The following is an 18869-nucleotide window of genomic DNA, read 5'->3' as shown; positions in this document are numbered from 1 at the left end:
GCAAGGACACAGGCACTCAGAACTCATTCTGTTTAGCAGCCAGAATATACCGGTGCACACAAAGTCAAATCACTGCACCATTTTAACCAAAAAGATGTCGTTTTGCTTCAGAATTCATTTAGTTTTGATGTATACCTCCGACTTTCCTCAAGACTGAATGCAGGAACTGAATATGGCTATAATACATGCTCTGCAGCACACAGGGAAGACCCCCTATGCCTGGTGATGTCTATGATGCAGGCAGTGAAGGAGTATTGAACGTGTCAGTTTTATTTGAGATTGTATTTATTTGTCCAATCAATTGTGTTCCCCTGTGGAGGATTGTGAAAGAGAAGGGACTATATAAACAGAAGAGTTCCAGTATGGTTCACCTAATAAAGACATAAACGCATTCAAATTAAAGCTCATTATGCACTTCAACCTCTAGCCCACACTTCAAGTGATGGCTAAGGCAATCACCAAATGACCAATCACCAGATGACCAAAGCAATCGATCACTTTATTTGCAAGGATATGTGGCCCTATAACATCACAGAAAGTGCGGGATTCAGTCATGATATCCAGCTATGCTGGAACTCAGACCCACAGTACTGAGTCTGCAGCCTGTAGAGAAACACGCACTGCAATCAGCTGCGTCCCAATAGACCGAAACCAACGTTCCTGTCTGCTCTCCTTGTTTTTCACTTGATCTGAAGTCATAAGGAACCACATACCAGTCAGCTCCGCAAATGGATTTAGTCATAATATGCGCTGCAGATCTGGCACAGTCAAGGAAAGCAGAAATGAGAGGAAGACAAACTTTGTTTAACACGATTTCTTGATGCTCCTCGTTTCCTATTCCACGAAAAAAGCCTGCAAACGGATGTTTCCACTGATTTTTAAAATCTCTGCATGATTCGGTCTTTGATATGTAAACAAAGTCGTTCAGGTCGGTTTGATATGAAAGACGTTTATTGTAGAGAAATGTCTTTTACAGTGAAGGTGATGGGAACCAGGGGTCGCCATGACTACAACACAAATATAGACATTTTACTTACTATCCAGAACCACCAGAGAACCAACACGAGTCTTCTGAACTTCATATGGAAGGTTGATGATGGCAAAATGGCATTATTTCTGAAAACGTACTTCTTTTGCGGACTAATTTGTCTCACAGCACAGAACTTCAGCATCACTCAATTAGATCAAGGTCAGTTAGAGTGGTTTTAAATGCTCCGTTCTAGAGTCAGAATCATCCACAGTGGTGGCGATAGGAACCAGACGGCTGGAGACTTTAGTGCCTCTAAAAGACATTAAATGAAATGGTCATGAATACACGACTTGACGCCTGCGACGTTGTTAAATGATGGTTTTAAATGATGATTTTGGCCTAAAAGGTATTTTTAAAAGCCGTTCATGGTTTAGAGGAGCATGCAAGGAGCTGTAAGACGAAATCTCCATAGAAAACGTATTTTTTCATTTTTATCACTGTTCCATCACATTCCTCACTTTTTAGACCAAACTCATCATTTAAAACCATTGTTAAACAATGCCGCAGGCATCAAGCCGTGTATCCATAACCATTTCATGTAATGTCGTTTAGAGGCACTAAAGTCTTCAGCCGTCTGGTTCCTATCGCCACCACTGTGGATAATTCTGAGTCTAGAGAATGGAGCATTTAAAACCACTCTAATTGACTTTGTTGACATAATAATAATTGAATTATGCTGAAGTTTTGCGTTGTGAGAAAAATTAGTCCCCGAAAGCAAACATATGTTTGAAATAATGCAATTTTCCCATCATCAACATTCCATATTAACACTCAGAAGACTCGTGTAGGTTCTCTGGTGGTTCTGGATAGCAAATAAAGAGTCTATGTCTGTGTTGTCGTCATGGCGACCCCTGGTTCCCATCACCACCACTGTAAAGACGTCTGAACCGTTTCACCCCAAACTCACTCTCAGTGACTGCACATCTCAACCAATGAACCAAATAGTGTCAGTTCAGCAGTAAATTGGAGTGTGTTGAACTGTTAAAGGTCTAACTGTATCATTGCTGTATGATTTCGTATCAACAGCGCTGAGATGCGTATTGTGTCGTCTGAAAGGGAGACATTAATACCGCTAACCTTAAATTTAGTGGTAGCTGGTGGTAGTGATGTCATTACCCTTTGACACCAGATAGTAATGTGATTTTCCTGTGACATCAGCCCTTTTGAACAATCGTGCACAATTAACTAAGGTTTTCTTCGGGAAGGTTTCAAAACCCTCAGTCATCAGAACACTTCGGGGTGTCCTCTCTTCTAACAATGCCTCCTTTAAAAGCCTTCCCAGCCTAAGCTCATTATGCGCCAGAGCTTGCTGTGGATGCAGAAGAGTCAGTGCAGGAGTGAACCAATGGCATCCGTCTTCCTTTAGCAAATAGTAACTAACTCTGTCTTGAGTGTCAGAGTTCACCAGTTCAGCCTGAATAGAATAATGCCTTCTAGCTCTCTACTTCCTCCCTTTCTCCCTCCCTCTCTCGCTCTTTCTCTCCTTCCCTCTCCCCCCACAGGGCAGAGATCCTTCCATTGATATCCTGAGGGCTGCATAATGAGAATAAATGATGTGGAAGTAAAGATGCAGCCTGTTTTCTGCCTGTATTAGACCTCGTGTGCACTTCCCGGCGAGATACACCAGAGAAACACCAGACTGTAAAGATGGATATCAGCCCGAGGAGGCGTACGGTAATCAAATCTGCACAGGAGCAGGTTTAAAAGACAACATTCAGTTTATATTTTAAGAAGTAATTGGATAAAGTTGTGTTATCACTATGAAACAGGAAAGGCCTATTAAAATTCGACACTTTATTCTACTGTATAATATTCTGCGCGGTTGAGGTGTAAAACGAAACCATTCAGAGTGGTTTGGTGTGACGTGGTTGCACGTAGAGGCTTAGATGTCTTTACAGTGGTGGCGATAGGAACCAGGGGGTCGTCATGACGACAAATCAAACATTTGCTCTCCCGGACCACCAGTGACCCTACACGAGTCTTCGTTTTATATGCAATGTTGATGGTATTAAAACACGGATACATGTTTTCTTTGGGGACTGTTTTGCTTCACCACACCCTGCATGTACCCTTCTGCCATGAAAGTGTTGAAAAAAAACACACACACTTAAAACCATTTTCAAAACTATCATAAAACAATGTTCCAGACATCAGTCATAACCATGTCATCTAATGACCAACCTAAGCACATCAAACCACCGTGAACGACTTTGTTTACATTTTAACCATTTAATGATGTAGAGATTTTGAAAATATGGGTGGAAGTTCCCTTTAATGTAAGTCATTTTGGAGGAAGTCTGTGGTCCATGTGAAATGAAACGTTCACACAATGTAAAGACGCATTGCTTTCAAATGGTGTGAAGACATACTGGCAGAAAAGCAACGTAGGGCCAATGATGCTCATTATAACACTAAACAGCACACGACAGTCAGAAGGTGTTGACCAGAGCACCACTGTCTTTAATCCCTGACTAAAAAAGGCTGGAACCTTTACTAATATGATCTAAAGGCAAGACATGATAAGAAATCCAACAGCCTTGTTGCTTTAATATCAGCTTCTGCACGTCTTCAATACAATAGGGATTATTGTGTTGTGTGTCATCTACCATTAGGCACCTTTTGAAGTGGGTTTTAAGAAGACTAATAGAATAGCAGTGGTCTGGAACACTGCCCTCCATCTCTCTCTCTCTCTCTCTCTCTCTCTCTCTCTCTCTCTCTCAGGCTGGTAGTGAAACACGGGTGGATTTTGATTCATCAGGCTGAAAGCATGCCGGTCCCCCGGGTGAAGTCTTCAAATCTCACATTGCCTGGAGACACAAAGAGGGGAAAACATACAAACACACACACACACAGCGCGGTAAAGCTATCTTTGTGGGGCTTTTCTGCTTTTCTTATTTCTTTTAAAGCCAATAAACAAACTAAACAGCTGCGTTGGGGAGCAGCTCATGGCTCCAAATGATCATATTCCCCATAAAATCATAGGCATATCTATCTGTCATCTACCATTAAAGGGTTTGCATCATTTGAATCACTGTGCTCATACAGTGTTGTGGAGGTGTGTGGATAGGTGGATAGATGTATATCTAACATCTCATTAAAGGGAAATTGCAATGACTTCTAAAAATGCCTACATAATTCAGTTACTCAGTGTTTTATTGGAAAACGGTTCGTTGTAGTGAAAGTTACTGGCTCATATTTTCTTTATAGTTTATGTTTTGGTTTAATGGTTGAGATGCACACAGAGAACTCAGAGCGGTCTGACTTGCTTCACTGTATAGAAACAGATTACAGTGGTGGTGATAGGAACCAGGGGTCTCAGTGACTACAGCACAAATATAGACGTTTTATTAACTATCCAAAAGCACCGGCGTGCCTGCACGTCTTCTTTTAGAAGACGCTTGGCTAAGATCAAGTGTAGTATCTGTTCTTATCGGTTTAATATCTGATACGTCCTCTATATGAGGACTACATATTAAATTGATTTTTAGGACAGGGAGACGGAAGAGGGGCTTGCTCCGTCCGCTCCACGCATCGACCTGGTATTGCAGTACCTCCGGGAACGGTGCACCTCCTTTGGGGCAGTCGTGGGCTGGAGGTTAGGGATCCAGCCTCGTGACCGGAAGGTCGCCGGTTCGATCCCCAGAGCTGACAGCACATGACTGAGGTGTCCTTGAGCAAGACACCTAACCCCCAACTGCTCCCCGGGCGCTGTGGATTGCCCGCTCTGGGCAAGTGTGCTCACTGCCCCCTAGTGTGTGTGTGTGCTCACTAGTGTGTATGTGGTGTTTCACGTCACAGATGGGTTAAATGCAGAGGTGAAATTTCCCCGTTGTGGGACTAATAAGGGTCTCTTAATTTATAATTTAATTGAATTTTATATGTAATGCTGACAAAGCTCTATTAATATGGGTGGCTGATCATTTAATATAGTAGCTCCCAAGTTATGGAATACTCTCCCCAGTCTATTCGGGATGCATCCTCTCTGTCTTCCTTCAAATCTCTGTTAAAGACGTACCTGCTCTCACTGTGTGATCGTTGTTCCGTTTACCTGAATGTTTACCTGTATTGTCCTTCTGTTTAATGTGTTGTTGTTTAATGTGTTGATGTTCTTTGATTGTAAAGTGTTCTTGAGCAGGGAAAGGTGCTGCATGAACAAAAGTGATGATGATGATGATGATGATGAAATCTCAAATAGTGGAAAACCTGAAAAGATTTTATTTTTTTTGGAAACTGTTTTTCCTTAGAAGGTCCGTCATGTACAGCTTCACCATGGAAATACTGACCCATTAAATGGCCATGGTATGGTCACCTACGAATGCTCAGACAGTTTGCTTTGGGATTTAAAGGCCTTTGTAGGCCAACATCTTATTGTAAAGCATCATAAGACAATGAATTATAAGCCAAGAGTATTTTAATTTCATTTGATATTTCCTTTAAATTTCCTTGCTTGACTTCTAGTCTTCGGGCATGATGAGGATACCATCATAACAACCCCCACCCCCCACCCCCCTACCCCCCAACAAAGTGTGTCTGTATGTTATTAAAAACCAATAAATATTCATTAACAACATAAAATAACAATAATAAATCAAAAAATGTCTTAATCTTCAAGCAATATATTGAACCATGGAACTCATATATCTCTTATATATGAAGGTACCATATACCTAATTCTTAAAGTAACCCAAAATGGTTCTTCCCTGGCGTCGCTGAACGAATCCTTTGTGGCGCTCTATCTTTAAGAGTGTTGGATGGTATGAATAATATGGTAGAATATGGTTTTAGACACAGCCTCCGCTTCATATTAAGGAGTGCGTTGCTACAAGGACTCGTGATTGGATAGACAAGCCTTTGCTTTTCTCAAAATCAAGCAGTTAGAGGCGGCTACACACTGTATATCTGCAAATACACACACCTGAAAACATCATTATTCTTGAAAGGTTTCGTTGCTTTGAACATTCTACGGTAAGAAATCCAATTTCCATCCAAAACTGATATCAAACTGAGCCAGAAAGATGTAAACCGTGGCTGTGCACTTGCTTCCTTTCAAAAAATAAGACACAGTTGTAACTCACATCAGCTCAAAAGGAACATGAACATTTGAATGAACGTCGCTGTCCATGCAGTGCAGCTGTTTCACGTCACCTCTCTGTTGAAAACCCCTCAGCACGACATATTGCTTTATCTTTCTCCACCATGCCACGCCATTTCTATCAAATACCACCATCTCTGTGTGGTAGTCTATTGACAGGGGAAGTCCTTTGATAACCACGTAATTCTAATATCACGGCTTCATACACCGCTTCTCTCTAATCCCCCACCAGGCGATCCAGACATTAATGTTTTGCTACGAGAACCGAGCAAATATCACAGAAGGTACATATGTCAGCCTAAAGGCCCGCCGAAGGAACTCATCACTGAGAGATCAGGGCCGTAACTGGTGGCTGGTTGACAATTAATATCAGTGGGTGTCAGAAGGAAATGGCTTTTCCACAGCTTTAGGAGCGCGAGATGCACAGTCCCTAGAGAAATCATTCCACGCTGGTTAGAAGCCTCCGTGAAGTCATTCACTGCTAATGACGGCCTTGTGAAGGCGAAGGCATGCAGGAAAGGCCTCTCAAACAGGTTGAAATGAAAGCAAGGAGCTTTTTTTTTTTTTTCATTTGATTCAACAAACTGAAATGCTTTTCTTGGTTTTGAATGCTTCTTGAATCCAGTTGGTGATTTGTGCCAATGTATCCAGTGGCGTAGTCGTGCCTGAAGTAGTGGGAATAATGTGACCAGCTGATAAAGAGACTAACTTGCAAGGCCTACGTAGTTAATCGTACTGCAAAAATCATTGAACGCTCTTAAGTCTATTTCCATGGTGAAGTATTTGTGAGGACAGTGCGTTTTTCTGCCGAACCGATTCATTGGGCAAAAACCTCGTATCTCCAAAATGATAACTTTAAAGTGGAAGTTAATGTAGGAAATTATACGTTCTAAGTAAATTGTGGATCATTTCTATTGGTCAATTCATAATTCTCACACAATATAAAAGGGCAGCTGCCTTTTTGAAGTTACTGTCAAAAATAATAATAATAATAAAACCGTTTTCTTCTGACAGCCTTGTTTTTACAGCATTATGGGGAACATTTAGATTCCAAAGCACACCTTTTGCCCCCAACAACCACCAATGCTATTTGCCATGCATGGAGAGTTGGTATTAAGCTTTTTCAGTTTAGAAACCACCTTGACAGGATTTGGACTGTCATTCAGAAATGGAAGCTTTAGTGAAAGCTCTGTCAGGACAACTCTAAAACCACGTCAGTCGTTTCTCCTGACCAATCACAGGCCTACTCCGGTCTTTAAATTGACTTGTGTACCTATTCTGCTGCTTTCAGGTGTCTACGTTTTGACATTCCTCTCCATCTACCTCACCACCACCAGTTCCCTGCCTGGTTGTCTGGGGGGTAGGCTCCATCCCTGCTGTCTCTATCCCACAGGATCAGCGAGGGTCTCTGCGCTCTGAGACCTGGACCTACGCCAAAGACTTTAATTTCTACTGAATTATAATCTTTCAACTTGTAAAATTCCTTAGGATGTCAAAACTTGTATGGTGCAGTGCAGAGGTCACTAATAGGTCCAGACCCAGATGCTGTCCTGGCCTGGACCTGTAACCAATAAACTATGGAGAATGCTTTAATTTTGACAGGGTGGTCCTGTTTTAATCTGCATAACTTTTGCCTTTACGGTAGCTTTAGCGGCCCAGGAGACTCACAGGCCATGTAAATAGCATGCCCTGTAAATATCACACATTACACCACTCAGCCAATCAGATCTGCGCATTACGATGAGCACTGAGACTCGAATGAGTGATGCCACACAGGGGAGGGACGAGGTGAGAAACAGCAGTCAGAGAAGAAAATGAGCCGGATTATTTTACATGCTGTGCTCTAAAAAGAGGAAACTGACAGTAAATGTTGTTGAAATCTGACCGAACTGGACTTTATTTGATCTGATATTCTGCTGTCGACTGTATAAGATGCTGATATTCCTACTCGGCTACTTCAGTAAACAGTATATGGCACTGAGTCGTGATGCAAGTCAGACGTTATGATGTTCTGGACCTTCGCTTGAGGAAATTTTCTCTGGATCTCTGGTGCACCTCTGCCTTCGATGCTATAGACTAGGGTTCAAACCCCACCTGGGTAAGCACCCTGACTATACCAATAATACTCCTTGGGCAAGACTCCTAACACTACCTTCACCTACTTGTGTAAAAATTTCATTTTTTCATACATATCAGCCAAGCCTGATGACAAATACAGATTAGAGGAAATAGAGGACTGTGTAAAAGATGTGAAGGGCTGGATGTCACGTAACTTCATCCTATTAAACAGTAACAAAACAGAGGTTCTCCTTCTGGGTCCAAAACTGGCAAGAAATAAATGACCAGATTTAATTTTAAATCTCGCCGACTTTCCAGCCACACCTGGATTAGCAGCAAAAAATCTTGGCGTTATAATAGATTCAGATTTATCATTCGATCAACACACAGGCGGCATCACTAGGACAGCTTTTCTACATCTTCACAACATCGCCAAGATCAGAAATGCCCTGTCCCTGCGTGATGCAGAAACACTAGTACACGCCTTTATTACTTCCAGGCTAGACTACTGTAACGCGCTACTGTCAGGATGCACGAGCAGGAATTTAAACAAACTCCAACTAGTCCAAAACGCCGCAGCCAGGGTCCTCACTGAAACTAGAACATCTGATCATATCAGTCCAGCGCTATCATCACTTCATTGGCTGCCTGTTAAATTCCGTATTGATTATAAAATCATTTTATTGACCTATAAAGCCCTACATGGTCTTGCTCCTGAGTACCTGCAAGACCTTATTTCCCATTACGAGCCATCACGACCACTCAGATCCCAGAGCGCTGGCTTATTAATAGTTCCCAGAATTCAGAAGTTTTCAGCTGGGGGAGGAGCTTTTTCTTATAAAGCCCCCAAACTCTGGAAAGATCTTCCAGAAACTGTTCGGGACTCAGACACAGTCTCAATCTTTAAGACTAGGCTGAAAACTCACTTGTTCAGTTCAGCTTTTGGTAGCTAATGTTCCCCCTAGATAAAGGCAGCAGATCCAGGGGTCCATGGACACAGGGAATTATAGTAAACTGAGACGCTGGCGCCGTCGTACAAACAGACAGAATAAAACTAATTCCCTCTCCCTGCCTTTTTTCCGAGTGTACAATCGCCCACATGTCCGGCCGGACACTAAAGGACGACTGACTGTCGAGCCCTCCTGCCACTTCAGACCAGCTGCCCACGCCCCAGATACCACAACCTGCCTTGGACGAGCTGCCCACCCTACACTGATGTTCTCATGGACTCCCAGCTATTCCTACTACTAATACTACTGCTGTTAATATTAGTAGTATAATAACTCTGTAGGTAGTCTGACCAGAGGAGGACGGGTCCCCCCTGGTCAGCCTGGTTCCTCCCAAGGTTTCTTCCTCAGCTCTGAGGGAGGTTCTCCTTGCCACTGTCGCCCCCCTGGCTTGCCCACCAGGGGGTTTTTACACATTCTTGTTAAAACTCTGCCTTTTCTGGAATTCTGTGAAGCGGCTTTGTGACAACATCTGTTGTGAAAAGCTCCACAAATAAATTTGATTTGATAAAATGATCAAATTGTAAGTCGCTCTGGATAAGAGCGTCTGCCAAATGCTGTAAATTGGTCTTTGGTAAAAAATTGGTCTTCTTCCCTCTTTCCTCCTGAGTCTTTCTGTCAGTGTTAATTCAATACTTGGCTCTCACCAGTTCACATAAAATCATAGTAATAGCCACAAATTTGTACAATTGTCCATTTTTGAGCAGGAAACAATTGGTTTTCCATATGCATACGCCTGCATATCATGTAGACTTCACCTACATGTTAACGTGTCTCTGGGCGCACATGAGAGATGTTCTGGGCGCCGTTCGTGGAGGACCTGTCTGCGGCTCCGCTGTGAGAATTTAACATAACATAATTGCATTTCTCAATGGATGAGTGCCACACAATGATGGTGTGATCATGCAAATAATTGACTGTTCTTTCATGCCCTGGTACACTGTGAAGGGACCTGCATCTCGCTATCGCATCTGAGTGGAACACAATGGAGCCCCGGGTGCTTCAAAAGGCAGCCTATCTAGACTGATCTAATACAGCAGGGCTTATTGTTGGGGGCCTGTAGCGCTACTTCATATTAAAAAGTAATAATACTTCTCAACGGATGTAGACAGATGTTCCTATTGCTGTTCTTCAGAAATTCTATATGCTCCATCAGGCATGCTTTATAGATGCACCGGCGTAATGCTCCAGGTTATGCTTGTGCTGTTCGGCCCTGAATCCCAGAGGTTTCCCAAGACGTGGTGATGGAATCGCTCTCCCTCGAGGGAAACCAAGATTGGATTTTGTCATATTTCAGTCAAACGCTCGCTTGACCTATCAGATACTGGCTAGATGTTTAGTAACAAGCCAAAGAGCGGGGCTCAGGGGAAAGAAGCTGAAGTGAATGATTTAGAGAAGAGTACAAACGGTCGATACAGGTGGTCTGGGGGGCCAGATTTACAATTTAAGCCGCGATGCTAATTAAAAAGGTAAAAGATAGAAATCAATATGAATGATCTTGGGTATACTTGCCTTCCATGTAGTGGTTCAACAAAATGATGTGTAATTGGGAGCTAAAGGTGGGGGGAAAGGAGGAGGCTGGGCTGGCAGTCGGGGTGATCTCAAAGGGATGTGTTTATGTATGTACACACACACACACACACACACACACACACACACACACACACATCTCTTCCTCTCTCTCTCTGTCTCTCTCTTATATATATAAGCCTCAAGAGGGTCATGGGTTGTGCTGGAGCCTATCCCACTGCTCATTGGAGGGCAGGATACACCCTGGACAGGCCAGTCCATCACAAGGCGAATACACAGACATATACATTCACATAAACACTCACACCTGGGGGTCATTTAGCATCTCCAGTTTGCCTGACTTTGTACTTCCCACTTTAACCTGAAATGCAATATTAATCTCTTTTGTCCCAACATTCTCTGCAGTTTTATGTCACATGGCCAATCAAAATGTATTTAAATGGGTATTTCAGCCTGAAACTAATGTTTTAGCAATAGTGATTAACACGTCATCTGTTGCGTTATGTAGTTTTCTGTACTGCAGTGCTGTATCTCTCAGCCTCAGCAGTGTGCCAGTATTCAGGGGTAAGCTTATTTGCATGTTTACAGATTTAGTGATGGTAAAATCCTTTATTTTGGCAAGAGCGTCCCCTTTAAGCGAAATAGTCTGATCCGCTCTTTCAACACATTTATTTATGGCGTTTGGCTGACGCTCTGATCCAGAGCGACTTACAATTTGATTTTACACAGGTAGGCGAAGGTGGTGTTGGGAGTCTTGCCCAAGGGCTCTTATTGATATAGTGTAGGGTGTTTACCCAGGTGAGGGATTGAACCCCAGTCCACAGCGTACATGCAGAGGTGTTAACCACTACACTACACCAACATCTATAGTGACATCTATACATGGAAATATTTAAAACAAATGTACAAATCACCTCTTACAGGAACTGCATGAATGTTTTTATTATTATTTTTTTTAAAGTGGACATTTAGTGGCCACTGGTGGGACCTCAATGTCAGTCAGGCCCTAATATCAATGTAAAAATGTAGATACCAAATAGCGACGATGGTGTAGATGCCCACCCCCACTTCTGAGTGACAAGCCCTCGTTCTGACCCTGCCTTTGCACCTCTGCAGTGTCGCCCGCAGTCATTAAGACATCTCAGTTCCTGCGCTGTGGAATCATTTACTCTGGGTGACAGACAGCCATCAAACATGGCCTCTGGCTTCGACTGCTATATCTCATTCTGCCACTGTGACATTTATGCAGTGACTAGTCATACTGAAATCATTTTAATGGCTTTTTAAACGATGTGTCAGGGCTTATCGCTGAGACGTTACATCTGGAGCAACATTACACTGGGAGATGTGGTTTTATGGCCATGTGCTGATTGGACTGATGCTTTGGCGGCGCTTGTAGTGATCTCAGGTCTGAAATGACCAAGAGCAGATATAGCTGCTTAATGTTTCCGATCAATATGCTGGTGGATCACTGCGTGACTCAGCAAGCAGTCCATCTTGGGAAATACTATTAGTCAGAAGTGTGATCTCATAGTGATGCAGATATAGCGGAACCACATGATCAGACACTGTTGACCCCCCCCACCCCCCCCACCCCCCCACCCCCCCGAAAAACTGCCCACCCCTTTTATCTCTCTCTCTCTCTCTCTCTACACACAGTCTACACAAAGGCCCTCAGTGTAACTCTATTCACACAGAAGATCGGATGAGCCTGCCATTTGAGCGTGGTTTTCCCAGTGCATTGTTTGCCTTCGTCTGGAAAATATGACACAAGAATGTGACACTTTTATCATGAATGAACACTCTTGCCCAATTTTGTCCAGCTACCAGTTACACATGGGTCAAACTTGCATATTTATAGAGTTCTAGATAAGACAGTCTGTCATATTTGCCTGAAATATATTTCAATGCAGGCATACAAATTGCAGTTCATGCTCTTCAAGGACCCCCCCACCCCCCGCGACCCTGAGGGAGAAGTGGATGGATGGATGGATGGATGGATGGATGGATGGATGGATGGATGGCTGGCTTTTCAAGGAATGTACTAGAAGAAAAGAGGACCCCAGAAAGGCATAGCGTTCTTAGAATAACAGCGATAACCAAAATAACCGCGACTATTAGAGCTAAAACTTCGGTTTCAGCCATAAATGTCAAAACTCGGTCAAAACAAGAGGAAAAAATCCGCCACTGTGATAAACACAGACATCCGAAGATCTGAAGTTTTGCTTGAAGCTTGTGACAGATGCATTAGCATATAATTTACCCTCTAGCACAGGGGTGTCAAACTCAACCACTAAAAGGGGCATATTGAAAAACCTCAACAAATCTGTGGGCCAGAAAACGACTGTGCTTTTATTTCACTTTTACTCTATGTTGTGCTGTAACCTGAACTGGCCACTGTTTATTCAAAATGCACAAAAACTTCCAACAGCGAAATAACGGGACTTGTGGTAGACCTTGAAATATTATATGAATATAATTCATAGTGAAGGACGAAATACAGAAATCATGTACTTGAGTTAAAGTCGAGACCCCCAAGGTAAAATATTCCTCCAGTAAAAGTAGAAGTTCCTCCCTTTAGACCTCCACTTGAGTAAAAATACTAAAGTATTTCCCTTCAAATGTACTTAAGTATAAAGTAAAAGTACTAAAAGAGTAATTCTGGCTCTGATGTCCTGTTATCATTTTTATAACCAGACTGGCTTCATGAACTCATTTCAGGTGAAAGTCCTCCAGCGTCTCTCTTGGTAAACCAGTCTTTTAATAGAACGTCATTAATTAGTGACGCTGACGTCTATTAAAATGATCAGAAGCACAAAACACTGAAGGTAAACAGTTTCCATCAGGGAGAACCGAGTGGCTCTGAAATCACTTTTTACACACAAGCAAAGTTTCAGTTTCAGATTTATTTACAACTTAGTTCCAAGTTTAAGTTGAATAAAAACTGGCTTTAAACTCAGGATCACAGATGAGCTCCTTTACTATGTTGATCTGTAGGCGTCTGTTCATAAACATAAACCAGCCCAAACTCATTTACTATAAAATGAAATGGTGTTTGTAGAAATTCAGAAAAAAGCCGCGTCAGTCTCGACTGCATATGTGGACATATTTCTATATTGAGCTCTATTTACACAAGTTAGGTTAGTTCATCATTTATGTTGAACAGACTCTCCCAAAGTTTTACGCTGCTGCGCTGACGTTGAACCGCGTGCTGCACTGGGTCGGTATGACCAACAGGTCAAAACCAGCTCTAAACAAAGTGACCGCTGGGCCCTGATTGGTGCTCTGGCTTTGCGCTTCTTTCGTTTTGACATGTTACGTTTTTATACACACAGAAACCAAAAGGAGCGACAGATTTCTCAAAATGTAGGAGGAAAAAGTCGGATATTAGACTCTGAAATGTAGTGGAGTGAAAGGAAAAAGTCCCCAGAATGGAGAAACTTCAGTACAGATACACCAAAAATACTAAAGTACAGAAACTAATTACATTTACTCAGTTACTCAGTTACTGTCCACCACTATGAATACTTGAAATTAAAAATGCAAACGTCCCCAGGATCTCAGTCTTTTAAATCTACCTATCTGCTTGAACTGAACACCTGACATCCTTTCTTTGCTGCGCAGTCATTAAGACTCGGGCTCAATTTCTAAGCTGTAACTACCGTCCCATACAGTGCTGTTGGAGTTGGAGAGTCAAAGCACTTTACATTACAGTGCATGCTGGGGACTAATGTGCAGGGCATTGTGAAACAGGCTAATATTAATAGAAGATTAAAATACCTTTGCGGGCTGATAGGATTGTGTCCCCAGCCTTGTGTTTGACAGTGAATGTTTCAGTAGAGAGGCTTAGCTCTGTTTTCCATTTCTAACAAGCTACTGATTAGGCTGCCACTTGTATTCACAGACAATGATGTATCTCGGGCTTCCAGAAGGCGTAGAGTGACTTTTTCCTATTGAAATTGGTCCTCCCATTCCTCCTATTGGAAATCCAAAGTCACTGGTTCATTTCACTGTCACTTCCTAATCATGCTGATAGTTAATCTAGTGTTACGGCTTAAGCTCTAATAGGAGTCCTAATAGAAGAGCTTACTTTGCCATATCTATGTAGAAAAGATTCCTAATTGGCCAATTTTCCAGAACATCTCAATGAAACAAGAGTAGTAGAGTAATGTTTGCAGAGTTTAATTACAAGCACGATTCTCTTTAATAAAAATGAGCTAAAATCATAGATTTGTATTTTTACTTTCTGGAAATCATTAGGTCTTCGCTGAAGGCCTAGAACGCCTTGAAGGTTCCTTTCTGCTTTTAGGCCAAAACGTTCGTCTAGGAACCTCCGGAAAATGAAGCGTGGTGCTTGACTTATTCCTGCAGGAGCTTGTAGACCATCTAGGGTTCCTCTATTCACCTGAGTATGTGAAGTTGTTTTTTGAGGCACCTAAAAAAAGGCGATGTACTATGTTTTTAATTATGATAAACTGTTTCACCTCTACAGCTTCAAAATTGACAGAAGCTACAAACATAAGGCCACCTCTTGGGTTTAATGGCCATGTTTTATAAATCGAAGACGTGAGTCAGGACGCAAGCTTCTTCATAGTGAACATAAATGGAAAAACAATCATCACCGGAGGTCTTTGGACCAAGAACACCAAGGTTGCTCATAATGTTCTTTTTCTTTTCCTCCGCCATCCAGGCTATTGCTGCAACTGCTTTGCAGAGGCCAGCGGTTGCTATGGCGACAGGAGCTACGTGGCACGCAGGAAGTTCATTAACTATCCAATCGCATATCATTAGGCCTGGGAGAATGAATGCGTGCAGCTTTGGTTCCCTTCCTTTATTTTTCAACCAGGCACTTTGCCTTAAACAAATTCATAGGTTTCATTCGCTAGCCAACGAACGACCCTCGTCCCGCGGCCTGACGGCCCAAAGCAGGTTTAAGATTCAAGGCTCCTTTTTTAGGCGCTTAAATGAGGCCCATTGTACATCTCAGCCGAGGGATAATCTTGATGGGCCACATGTGTTTGTTTCCAGTCTGGATGCAGAAGCAGAAAAAAAGGGGGGCGGGAAAAAAGGCCCCCACAAAAGGGCGACTGATAAATCTGTCAGGGCCGGACAAAAGTGGCCCCGCTCGAAGACGTCTGTTCGCACGTACAAAGGCGGCCAGTGTCGTGTGAAATCTGCATGCGCCTTGCAGCAGCGACAGGCCAGGCGTGGGTCGTGCTCAGAGCAGACCGCTGTAGACACAGAGTCACGGAGACGTTGAAGAGCATCGTCAATATGAGCTCTCATATTGTTGTCACTGGAAGGGGCACTCCCTGCGGAAACTCTCCTGGTGACTGATGCTTGCTATTAATAAACATTGGAAAAGAACAGTGAAGCTCTATCTGCCACACGGCTGCCAGTCTGAAACCGAGATCAAAACTAAAAGCATGTTCGCTGTTATGCGACATTTGAGACTTCTGTCAGGGGGCAAGCCATCAATCTCAGTCAACTCTGCTGTAGGTATAAAAGTTATATGAGGCAAATAACCTATATTTATCAAAGTGTAAACAGTGTCCTACCTTAGGGAAGCGCAAGACGGCACCTATGTTTTCCCAAGTCCATGTGAATGTCCCGTTCAATATTCAGTGTCAGACAGTCTCTCCTGACTTAGTGTTTCACATGTAAGTTTTGAGTCGACGCCAGCAAGAAAATTATCTTTCGCATGATATGCTGCTCACTGGCATGGATAGAAGCAATTAGCAGAGGTTACCGATGTTTCCTACGCTGTTGCCAAGATCTGAAACTTTCAAAAGTGCTCGTTGATCGAAGCCGATTTCTTCTGATGGAATAGCACTGAAGAGAGACAGCTCTGCACTCGTCTCCTCTTTGGGAAATCCATAGTGATGACAAACAAATGGCAGGTTTGCTTCAGTGTGTGGTCTAGAGCCAAGAACGCTGTTCCATGAGATTAGGCTTTCCACGTCATTTTCCTGAAAACAGTTACAGATTCCTTGAACAGTTTTGGCCAGTACAACAAAATATAATTCCTTGTAGTGATCCATTGCAGAGTCAGCGTCTGATCCGGTCACTGGCATGTTGCTGGACTTCCTCCATGGACGCTGTGGCCCTCGGTAGCTGTTTTGAGCGCACAAGTCAACAGTGAGCTTCCAGAGTTTTTGAAAGTCGATATCTGTTCCCGTTGCTAGAGTTCAGACTGTGCTACTAACTAGCAGAGGTGGACGAGGTACACAAATCATGTACCTGAGTTAAAGTCGAGACACCCAAGGTAAAATATTCCTCCAGTAAAAGTAGAAGTTCCTCCCTTTAGACCTCCACTTGAGTAAAAGTACTAAAGTATTTCCCTTCAAATGTACTTAAGTATAAAGTAAAAGTACTAAAAGAGTAATTCTGGCTCTGATGTCCTGTTATCATTTTTATAACCAGACTGGCTTCATGAACTCATTTCAGGTGAAAGTCCTCCAGCGTCTCTCTTGGTAAACCAGTCTTTTAATAGAACGTCATTAATTAGTGACGCTGACGTCTATTAAAATGATCAGAAGCACAAAACACTGAAGGTAAACAGTTTCCATCAGGGAGAACCGAGTGGCTCTGAAATCACTTTTTACACACAAGCAAAGTTTCAGTTTCAGATTTATTTACAACTTAGTTCCAAGTTTAAGTTGAATAAAAACTGGCTTTAAACTCAGGATCACAGATGAGCTCCTTTACTATGTTGATCTGTAGGCGTCTGTTCATAAACATAAACCAGCCCAAACTCATTTACTATAAAATGAAATGGTGTTTGTAGAAATTCAGAAAAAAGCCGCGTCAGTCTCGACTGCATATGTGGACATATTTCTATATTGAGCTCTATTTACACAAAGTTAGGTTAGTTCATCATTTATGTTGAACAGACTCTCCCAAAGTTTTACGCTGCTGCGCTGACGTTGAACCGCGTGCTGCACTGGGTCGGTATGACCAACAGGTCAAAACCAGCTCTAAACAAAGTGACCGCTGGGCCCTGATTGGTGCTCTGGCTTTGCGCTTCTTTCGTTTTGACATGTTACGTTTTTATACACACAGAAACCAAAAGGAACGACAGATTTCTCAAAATGTAGGAGGAAAAAGTCGGATATTAGACTCTGAAATGTAATGGAGTGAAAGGAAAAAGTCCAGAACGGAGAAACTTCAGTACAGATACACCAAAAATACTAAAGTACAGAAACTAATTACATTTACTCAGTTACTCAGTTACTGTCCACCACTACTAACTAGGCTCTTGACCAAGACATAGTTTAGACTCAAGGTACTTTTTGTTGCCCACATTGACGTGTAGAACTTTATTCACAGCAACTTATAAGAAAGACAAGCACGTTCTAAGGTTGCTTTCACAACCTGCCTTGTTTTGTGCAGACCAATCAAACTGTTTCTCTAATTCGGTTTATTTTGACAGGTCTAAACACTCCACCTGTACTTGGCTCCTCAACAAACAAATGAACTGAGGTCCAGGGAAAATTGCTGGCTTCGCTGGTGGGCCGCACTGAAGGAGGGAATTCAACACCAGAGCATTTCTTTTCATCACATCAGAGCTGTACTGTCTGCATAATCTGCCTGTTTAATGTGTGACAGCAGCTTGTGTTGTTCTTACAGCAAGACCAGCTGCTAAAAACACCAAAAGAGCTATAGCAAAGCTTCTTAATGGTGCAAGAGTTTCAGCAAGACCAATATAGATCTGTAGCTTGTTCCACCAATGAAGAATGCCGTATGGGCAGTTTTTAGAGGGAGACTTCAAGCCATGTAATAATAACTCCAAATGACTTGCAATTGATGTTGATGGAGCTTGTCTTCATGGTACTGCAAGGTTAAATAAGGACAATAGGCTCTGCCTTCAAGAAATGGAGATGAATGTGACATTCTTTCATCCAAGGAAAGACAGGTATAACCGAGTAACCACTCAGCAAGAGTAGAAGTCATGTGAGTGGATGATTGACCCTAGTAAAACCATTTAGAATCTCAAGTGGACTGGGCCAAGCACTGAGCCCTGGGGTACTCCAGTTGCTACTTGATGTGATTTGGACCCATTAAAATGTCCAGAAAGGCAAGACTTATCATTTAAGTTCCTTGCAACCCCAAGGTCGGAAAGAGTGGACACAAATATTTTTATTTTAGCTAT

General features: G+C 42.5%; 1 non-coding gene across 1 annotated transcript; it reads left to right on the top strand.

The window, feature by feature from the left end:
• The first annotated feature begins 4407 nt into the window (after nt 1-4407).
• On the top strand, nt 4408-4603 carry LOC119262542. The gene has a single exon (XR_005129739.1). It is a non-coding gene; the product is annotated as a U2 spliceosomal RNA (small nuclear RNA).
• The last annotated feature ends 14266 nt before the right edge of the window (nt 4604-18869 follow it).

The sequence above is a fragment of the Pygocentrus nattereri genome, chromosome 26 (genome assembly GCF_015220715.1).
Source record: "Pygocentrus nattereri isolate fPygNat1 chromosome 26, fPygNat1.pri, whole genome shotgun sequence".
Lineage (NCBI taxonomy): Eukaryota > Metazoa > Chordata > Actinopteri > Characiformes > Serrasalmidae > Pygocentrus > Pygocentrus nattereri.
This window is presented reverse-complemented; position numbering and strand designations above follow the sequence as displayed.